The 9,847-nt window shown below is 35.2% G+C and overlaps 1 long non-coding RNA gene across 1 annotated transcript; it reads left to right on the forward strand.

Moving 5' to 3' along the window:
* The first annotated feature begins 4,833 nt into the window (after positions 1-4,833).
* Positions 4,834-5,803, forward strand: LOC149162569 (uncharacterized). Its single transcript, XR_016261565.1, has 2 exons — positions 4,834-5,183; positions 5,298-5,803. It is a non-coding gene; the product is annotated as an uncharacterized LOC149162569 (long non-coding RNA).
* Positions 5,804-9,847: the final 4,044 nt, after the last annotated feature.

Raw genomic sequence — 9,847 nt, forward strand, 5'->3', positions numbered from 1 at the left:
ACCTCCTTCTAGTGGATGTTAGTAAACCATTGGTTGTAGGTCCTTCTAGTAGTGACTAGTAAATATCTTGGGGTTGTACCCCTTCCTGTTGTAGCCAGTAAATTGGAAGTTGTAGCTTCCCTAAAGTGTTCAAATATTTCTTATGTACATTGTCTTGATGTGATGTTATTGGTTAATGAATTTGATACTTCTCCAACCCCCCCCCCCCCCACAAAAAAAAAAAACATAATTTCCATCATAAAATGGATTGGAAATAATTAATATATAATGTTTTAATAAATTATTTCAATGAGAATGTTAAAAATATTAGGTTTACAAACATTTAACACACAAGGGAGGATATCACATCTAGCTTTAACTTTGCTTAGGTTTACAATAATTTAGTATACAAGGAAGAGGTGTTACATTCTTAATGAGAAAATCAAGCCAGTACATTGACGTGACTATACATATATGTGTGTGTGTGTGTGTGTATAATGTTACAATACTTTAAATTTGGAACCAAGTTTCCTTAAGTGACTGAGACACTCGAGCCGATTAGAAAGCCGACCAACTTTAAAATATATATCTATATGTGAACTTGATCGACTAGCCCCTCCAATGGGCACCTATAGTTGCATTGAAGGTCAGAATTATACTGGCATACTTTTGGAGTAGATCTGAAGTTGAACTTGTTTAGGGAGAAATAATAGTGATTGTATATTGTTGGATTTGGTTATTGTCCCTAGTACGGGAGCCCAAGAATTTTTTGTTTTATCATGTATTCTATAGGGTGGCAAGGTGGTGCTTGGCAATGAAGTTGTAACTTCCTTCAGCAGGTTGTCACCTCCTTCTAGTGGATGTTAGTAAACCATTGGTTGTAGGTCCTTCTAGTAGTGACTAGTAAATATCTTGGGGTTGTACCCCTTCCTGTTGTAGCCAGTAAATTGGAAGTTGTAGCTTCCCTAAAGTGTTCAAATAATTCTTATGTACATTGTCTTGATGTGATGTTATTGGTTAATGAATTTGATACTTCCCCCCCCCCCCCCCCCCCCCCACAAAAAAAAAACATAATTTCCATCATAAAATGGATTGGAAATAATTAATATATAATGTTTTAATAAATTATTTCAATGAGAATGTTAAAAATATTAAGAAATAATTAATAAATAAACGATTTTTTTAATAAATCATGCACATTAAGGAGATTTATATTGTTAGAATTTTGTGATGACATTCATAGATAGTTGAGATTGTTTGGATGCTTGAGAAAAAGATGCCCACAAGTTTTATGGACTTGCAAATCAATTTTCTAATTCACTTAATTGATGAAGTTGAATTAATTGGGGTTCCGTGTCATTAGATGTTCTTCTTAGAGAGGAAGATGGAAAAAATAAATGGGTTTGTTAAACAAGGGGAAAAACCATATGGCTCTATGGCGGAAGGGTACATGGTATACTAGTCATTCTATTAGGCTAGTGAGTACATCAATAAAATTGATGGCATAGAAGGGGCACTAACTTGGGACAACCAACAAAATGGTGACAAAAGGGAAGGGGAGCTAGTCCAAACAAACAAATGAAGAAAAAAGGGATGTGATAAATAGTAAGTTACTTATCTTTGATCAAATTTGTATAGAGCAACTATTTGTACTGCTTTGAAAATGGATTGCATGTATTGAATCAATACATACACACATGTTAGGTTGTAGTTTTCCCTATGTTTTTACTTTGATTTTGTAGGGGATTTTACCTCACTACATTAAAGGGTTGTTGGATATCTAGTATGATATCCTCAAGTCCATTCTTTAACAAAAAATATCCATATGACTTGAGGAGATTAACATTAACTATACTATAGATTTTTGATCAAGAGACCAGTTCAAGTTGGAATGAAATATCATGAATTTAATGCACAAGTATCAACAATGGTTTTAGAAGAGCCTAATTTATGATGTTCTCTTTTTCTCAACCTCTCATACAATGAATTTCCTCTTGATTGGATTTATTTGGATTTAATCCTTCTCACATGAGCTTCATAATCTAAAACCTTCTCACATGAGCTTCATAACAACCTCTTTATTTAAACTCTAATTCCATATTTTGGACAAATATTATATGAATAATTAATACATTAAAATAATAATGAATAATATACAATGAAATTTTGAGGGGGCTGGGGGATTTGAAGAATGGGTTAATTTTCCATGTTTTTACCCCAAAAAAAATTACTAATTTCATTTTTTTTGTATGATGAGCCAAACCCAAATTTTATAGGAGAAAATTATTTTACCTTGAAAATATATAAAATTTTATAGAAACTATACAAAATTATTATAATTTTGAATATTTTTAGGAAAATATCCCCAAATATTTTACAATTTGCATAATAGTGACTAATGTTACATTATATCCTTAAAATTTGAATGTGGAACCATAATAAAACAATCATATTTTTACACTATTAGTTCAACAACAATACTCATCAAATTCCTTTTGGCACCACCAAAGACACAATACAAGAGGTGGAGTACTTAGTTCTTAGGAAACAAATCATAAATAATTATTAATTACTTTCACTTATTTCCTCTAAAAAAGTGACATGTTCAAATCTGGAGGAAGATAGAGTATATGCACCTTCATAAAGACTTTGGTACTCAAGATTGAGATCAATTCTTTATGCATATCTCATACACCAATGTGGTGGTGTCTAACTTAGCTATCACATAAAAAATAATTTATTATTATTATCATTATCACATAGTTCATTTTTCATGTTATTTATGTAAATTTATGAAACTTTTAAATTAATATTTTGTAAATATTAAATTAAAAAAAACAAAAAATTAAATTAGAAATAATAATGAATATATTTTAAAATTGGTTAATAATTTTGTTATCACATTTCAAACACTCAGAAGGATCAAATCACATTATATCAAAACCTCTTTTTACGATACCAAACTACAAGTCAAGAGATTTAATATTGTATTTTTGAAAAAAATATTAATATTAATATTTTTCTATTAACAATTGAATGAACCACAAATTTTCCTTGTACCTTTAATTACTTTTTCCTTTTGAGCATTGAAATATAACACACATACATTTCGTATTGAAATATATTAGTTAATGTGAATATTCATACAGTTTATTTAAGTTTCACATTGAAATATTTATAAGAGAAATATAGTTTTTTCTAAAATTTTAATTATTTTACCTTAACATAAAATTATATTATTTATTTAAATTAAGCATCTAAATATTTTATTTATTACTCTAAAAGTGAAAGTGAAATATAAACAAATCAAGTGAGCACAATGAGAATGTAATTATTAATATTTTATAATGTTGTTAATTAAAATTAACCAAATAATATAATCATTTATGTTTTTATTATAAATCTTCTTTTAAAGTACATGTGTCAAATTCAAGTTGAACTCGTACTAAATTGTAAAATGAGCCTTTGGCTTCAATTAACTTAATGCCTTAATTCATTATTTAAAAATATGTGATTATCTTATCTTGTATTACATTAATTTGCTATATAACATTTTAAATATTTATATTTATGGAAATTTAAAATTTCTTATAACATATTTATTTATTTAGTTTTGAATCATTAAAATATTTACGCTTATATACATTTTTAAAACTACCTTTAATAATATTAATTATAATTCTATAAATGAAATCAAATACTAATCTCAGTTGTCAAAAAATAATTAATACCACATATATAATTATATATGTATTCATTATTATTACATTTTTATATTTTTATTTAATAAAATCTATGTATATAATTTTATATCTTTGTAATTTCAATTTATTTAATTCATTTCATATAATTTTATGTTTTTGCATTTTAATCTTATAAAAACCATTTTATATTATTTTTATTTATAACATCGTTTAGAACCAATTTCAAGCATATGAAAATTGTGAAATTAAAACAAATATTAACATGCTTATTATTTGAGGAGATGGAAAATTGAAAAGTACAGCTGGTTCGAAGTTCTGCATACTATATCCTCTGGAAATAATATAATCGAATTAGGTTGCGTATTACATGATAGAACAACATCATGATAGCCACAGGGCGGCTAAGAATCCTCCACTGATAAATTAAAATAAATGATTGTGTGTTCCACGCCCACTTGCACCTAACTCCAGCCCCTGATAAATTAAAATAAAATAAATGATTCTATTGGTCCCTCCTCCTCGTCTTTCGGTCATATGCACGGTTTGTGATAGGTTGGAGAAGCGGTGTAAATGGGGAAATAGTCTATAACGCGATTTTTTGAAAGTTTTTCCAGCGGTTTTTTCGGTCGAAATCCGGCAGGAATTTATTGGAATCGCAAGTTTGATAGCTAGTTTCTGCACAATGAAAGCGTAGCAGAGGTTTTCGAGGGTGCTGAATCCAAATATGCAGTTAAAAAACCATTTTAACTGCAACAAATCAAGATTTAACCTCAATTTCTTCCACCGGATTCCGTCACCGGAATCTCCAAAAAGTCGCATTATAGACAACTCCGTAAATGGGGGTTTAATTAACCAATTATGTTTTTATTAAATGCATATTTGTACCCTGCTGACGTGCCATCCCTTGGAAACTCCTATTTCCACCACTATAGAAAAGTTAATGCACCCTGACATGCAAGGTAATAGTGGCTGCCTTGCTGGTAACATGCCAAAGTCAACTTTGAGGAAATATAAATGCAAGGCAGCCACTATTCCCCTTGCATGTCAGCGTGCATTAACATTATTATCGTGGTGGAAATAGGAGTTTCCCCTTGGCACAGGCTTTGGTTCGGTTCCCAATCCGATTCTATGGTTGTGTTCCCAGGCGCATTTATGTTGGACACTGCTGATTCTATTCTCCGTCCTCCACACTGTAAACATCACATGGTGATCTCTTTGGCTTCAGTGCTCACTACATTGTATTAAACGTTGCCGTGGCGCGGCAGATGAACCCTTGGAGTCTGCGACCTTGGATTCCTCACCCCATCGACGGCGGAGGGAGGCCCATCCAATTCCCCCGCCTCACCGTGGTTATGCCTCATTCTTTCCTCTACCTGATGCGTTTGGGTTCTGCTGTCTGGTTTCTCCTTGCACGGTGAGCGCTCCAGTTACCAAAGGCAGCCAGTGGTTTGGAGCGGCCGAGACCTCCCTTGGCGCTTGGATAGCCCGATCACAAGCTAGGTTGTTGTTTCCTTGCCAACTGATTGTAAAGCGTATTGCAGATTTCGTTTTCTCTTTTTCCAAAAAGCTTGATTTTCTAAACTTCTACTGCTAATCCCAGTTTTCTGATCGCAGGATAGAGGGAGATGAAGCTGTGGATTCGGGAGTTTTCACACAGGCAACCCATTTCATGTGTTAGTGCTGGTCGTTTATTCCGGGTAAGTACTCTATGCAATTAAAGGTTGCGGGTCGAGGTCATGGATGAATTCCGTAGATTATCTGGAAATTTTACTCCAGTTTTGGAAGCTACAGTTCGTTCTTTGCTGTTATTGTTTAAATTCCCCGGTGTAGACCCGGATTGTGCGGGGTAGGGTTTACTGTTAACAGCTGAGGGCCCCCAGTGGTCCTGCGTTTGAGACCACTCGGGGTAATTTCCTCATGCAACTTCCAGCTTGTAATTTAACTCTATCTATAATCTCGTTGCTCTGGGTTTGCTAAAACTCAGGATTTTAATGGTTGTCCATACTCATGGAAGGACCTTATTACTTTTGAAAATACAGTTGTATGTTCGTAACCCTATTCTTTTGCTGGTTAGCGTTTGCACCATGTTGAAATCGCAGGTTGCAAGAATTGTTCCCTAATGGTCCCTTATGTGATTATGTCTCTGCAACCTTTCCTGTTGACATTTAGATATATTTGTATAATTGTTATTTTTTCCTTTTCTGCGACTGTAATGAGACTGGTTCTGATATTATATTGGTTGTGCCTGCGTGTGGATGGACTATGGCTTCAGGGGTTAACTGATTATGTTCTCGAAGTCTACCGTTCACTGTTTCTCTGTTTCTTTATATGAATTATAGTTTTCTTATAAGGCAGACGGGTACCCATTACTGTTTCTTGCATATTGAGTTTATTTATAATGCTCCTGCATGTCTACACAGTTGAAATTGTTTTTAAAGGGGGTGACTGTTTCTATTATTATGAAGAAAATAAAGACTTACTGCAAGTTTTGTTAATGCTCTTGCTTCCAGGGTTATGTACCCTGTTATGTTTCTTTTGTTTTCTCCTTTTTGGGTTAATACTCGAAGCTTCCCGGAGCGACTCGGACCCTAGAGGCAATCCTGTGGGTTTGTCTCTACGAAAACCTGAGTCGAAGAATTTCTTTCACTTACACTGCCCTAAAAATAATTAAGATTGAACTCTGTACAGGTGTTCCACTTCCCTCTGAATAACTCGACAGAATGACTCTATCTCCCAAGCTATGCTGTACTAGCTGCCGCAGTCGTTTCCAGACCGGTATGGTGTTACCCTCGCTGAAAACGGGCCGGGTACGGCTAAACCCTAGCACTCTGACATTCAAAGATTTGGACAACCGTCTCATCCCTAACGTATTATAATTTGTTTAAAATTGGTTCTTTTCTCCCTGCGAGTTAACTCATCCGGGTATCTCCCGAGACAGATTCAAATTTTAAATTTTCGCTTAATCTTTAAGCCTCATACTACAGTTTCCATCTGCTACAGTTTTCCCATATACAGAATCTCAGCTTTTAACGATTCAGCTAGCCCCCATAGGTACCTGTTCGTTTCTTGGCTTTATTTATTTACATTATTTGTTTATATTCATCTATCTACCACAGTTTTTTCCAGATGCTAACAAAAGAACCTACAGCCCTTGACTGTTTATGAGAACATCCAGTATTATTCTTTTTATTCAGCGACTTCAAGTTTCTTTGTTAGACCACTTACCTGGCTTCTGCTGAATCAAATAGCACTTCTTAGAAGGTTCTTTGATGGACCCCCGAGCTCTCTTGCAAGTCACTAACCTCTGCAAGTTCGTGCATGCTATCTGGTCATTGGCATTTTCTTTTTTCGTCTGACCTTTCGGCACGGGTTTTCCTCTCTTTTGCTCCTTTTTCTTGGAGTCTCACCCTTCAGGGAGGTAGTTAGGGTTGCATTCCAGCAATTGCATTTTTCCCCAACTTCCCTACTTGGAAGTTGCTAGTTTCTTTTAATGCTCGTTGACATTTTTCCATAACCAATAATAAAAAGAATATTATTAATTCAAATAACCGTCGTCCTTTATTTTGTAAATAAAGCATGGTAAATAAAATATTTACGGTAAAATATTTACAATGTTCTGGGGCATCACATGTGGGTGCATCACCTCCTCGGCCTTGGCCATCAAAAGAAATAAATGATAAATTAAAATAAATGATTGTGTTTCCACGCCCACTTGCACCTAACTCCAGCAGCTGATAAATTAAAATAAAATAAATGATTGTCTTGGTCCCTCCTCCTCGTCTTTCGGTCATATGCACGGTTTGTGATAGGTTGCAGAAGCGATGTAACAACAGCAGTGTGGGTGCATCACCTCCTCGGCCTTGGCCAGCAAAATTTTAAATGTCACGGGAATGCGTTCCATGGATGGTCATCCCACCTTAGGCAGACACAGTTATTGGTATATTAAATAACGCCTGCTCCCAATGATTCACGTCAATAATTCCAAAGCAACCTGCAACCTGCAATAATTCGGCTACGTCTTATATATAATAGAACATTTGCCTCTGGAGTCTAAACCAATCACAATTACTTGATCACCCTTCAAACGCATAATCAAATTTTGGGTAAACAGAAAATCTTCGAGTGCATTTATTCTTTTCCATATCTACGATCCAAAAACAATGTAACTAATGAAACAAAAGAATGGGAATTCAAATCATGACTTCTTTGTGCAGATGAAAAGAAAACGAAATCATGAAGCATGACATACTTGTATATATATTGCAGTGAAGGAAAACAAAAGGCACTTAGTATAGGTTGGTCTATATATTGCAGTGAAGGAAAACAAAAGGCACTTAGTATAGGTTGGTCTATATATTGCAGTGAAGGAAAACAAAAGGCACTTAGTATAGGTTGGTCTACTTACGTTGCCATTACCTGGTGGCATAAGTTGCCGATGTTGGGATTGTTGGTGTTCATGGTTTTGTTGTAGCCGGTGTTGATTTTATTGTCGCTGTTGTGGCCGATGATGCGATTGTCGGCGATCTTGGTCTACTGACGTTGCTTACCTGATGGCATACGTGGCCGGTGTTAACGGTGTCTTTTGTCTTCACGGTGTTCACGGTGTCTTCGGGCTTCACGGTGTTCACGGTGTCTTTGGGCTTCACGGTGTCTTTGGTCTTCACGGTGTTCACGGTGTCTTTGGGCTTCACGGTGTCTTTGGTCTTCACGGTGATGATTTTGTTGTCGTTGTTGTTGCCGATGATGGGATTGTCGCCGATCGTCGACCAATATGATTACGACCACGGCTACGACCCCGACTACCAAACAGTAGATCGAACAGTCCACCAATATGTTTACGACCACGGTTACGAAACAGTATTTCCCTAACTGTGATCCAATAACAATGTAATTAATGAAGCAATCATGGCGTCTTTGTGCAGATGAAAAGAAAGCGAAATCATGAACCAGCACATATTTGTGCATATGCTGCACTGAAGAAAGAGCAAAGTTACTGCCGTTACCTGGAGGCATAATTTGCCGATGTCGACATCGTTGTTGATGTTCACGGTGGTGTTGCCGCTTTTGTCGCCGACGATGGGATCGCCCTTGATGTTGGTTTTGCGGCCAATGACGTTCTTGGAGCCGCCGTTGTGCCTATCGTCGACCATCTTGTTATTGCCGCTGAGGTTCCGCCCTGCTTCTTGGAAATTGCTCATATACTGGATGGTGCTCTTGGTTTCACTAAGTCCTTCAAAGCCAACAAGACTCCCACTTCTGGTAAAAAAAAAAAAACGCCTTCAGTTCAACTCACTCAGCTAAATCGCATCAATACATTACGTTGACATTGATAAGTTATTGTGTATCAATGCATAACGCCGACATAGGTCAAACTTTGAATTTTTCAGTGCATGTGAGGACCATTTGATGTGTCATTGGCGTCTTCAACGTTTACGAAGGCGTTAGTTAAAATGTCTCATTTCAAACCAATAATTTGCAGTCAATCATTAAGTTAAAATTTTATTAAAAAATTAATAATAATAAGCATGCTTCATTAAACGTAATTTTCATCCATTCAATTTTAAAACTTTTATAACTAATACCAGTTTCCTGATCGCCAAATTTGGGGCAATGTTAACCAAATCTCTCTCACTATTATTATCTAAACTGAGATAATTAAAGCTTGCTCGATATTTTTCTGGACCGTAAAGAAATATCGACTAAATAAATGAGATAAGTTAGCATATTCACTCAAAAGAAAAGACGACTATTAATGTGGATAAGATCCAGCAAAGAGATACGCCTTTTTAACAAAATTTCATTCAAAACACATACATAACAACTAGAAGTGGAAGGCTGCCCAAAAAACATCTAACCTTATTTACAATAACCATCATTAAAAACTAGCCAGGGCCGTGAAAAAGCAAGATGCACACCGTTTTGATACTTACAGGAGCTAATGTGGAAAAACACCCAATCACCAGTAATATTGGTACCGGAATAGAAACACGCTATCCGGAAAATAGCACCAATTTCAGGATCTGTCAAAAAATTTAATATAAATGATGTCAAATAAGCCATATTTATCTCATAATTGTTATGTCTGTGGATTTATTTAATGTATACTCAAAAAGGAGAAATTTGGAGTCCATTTTAGTATCCAAATGGGTAGAGAACAACCACAA

The sequence above is a fragment of the Pinus tabuliformis genome, chromosome 5_2 (assembly GCF_031772625.1).
Source record: "Pinus tabuliformis cultivar Carrire ecotype Pingquan chromosome 5_2, CPIR1, whole genome shotgun sequence".
In the NCBI taxonomy this organism is placed as follows: domain Eukaryota; kingdom Viridiplantae; phylum Streptophyta; class Pinopsida; order Pinales; family Pinaceae; genus Pinus; species Pinus tabuliformis.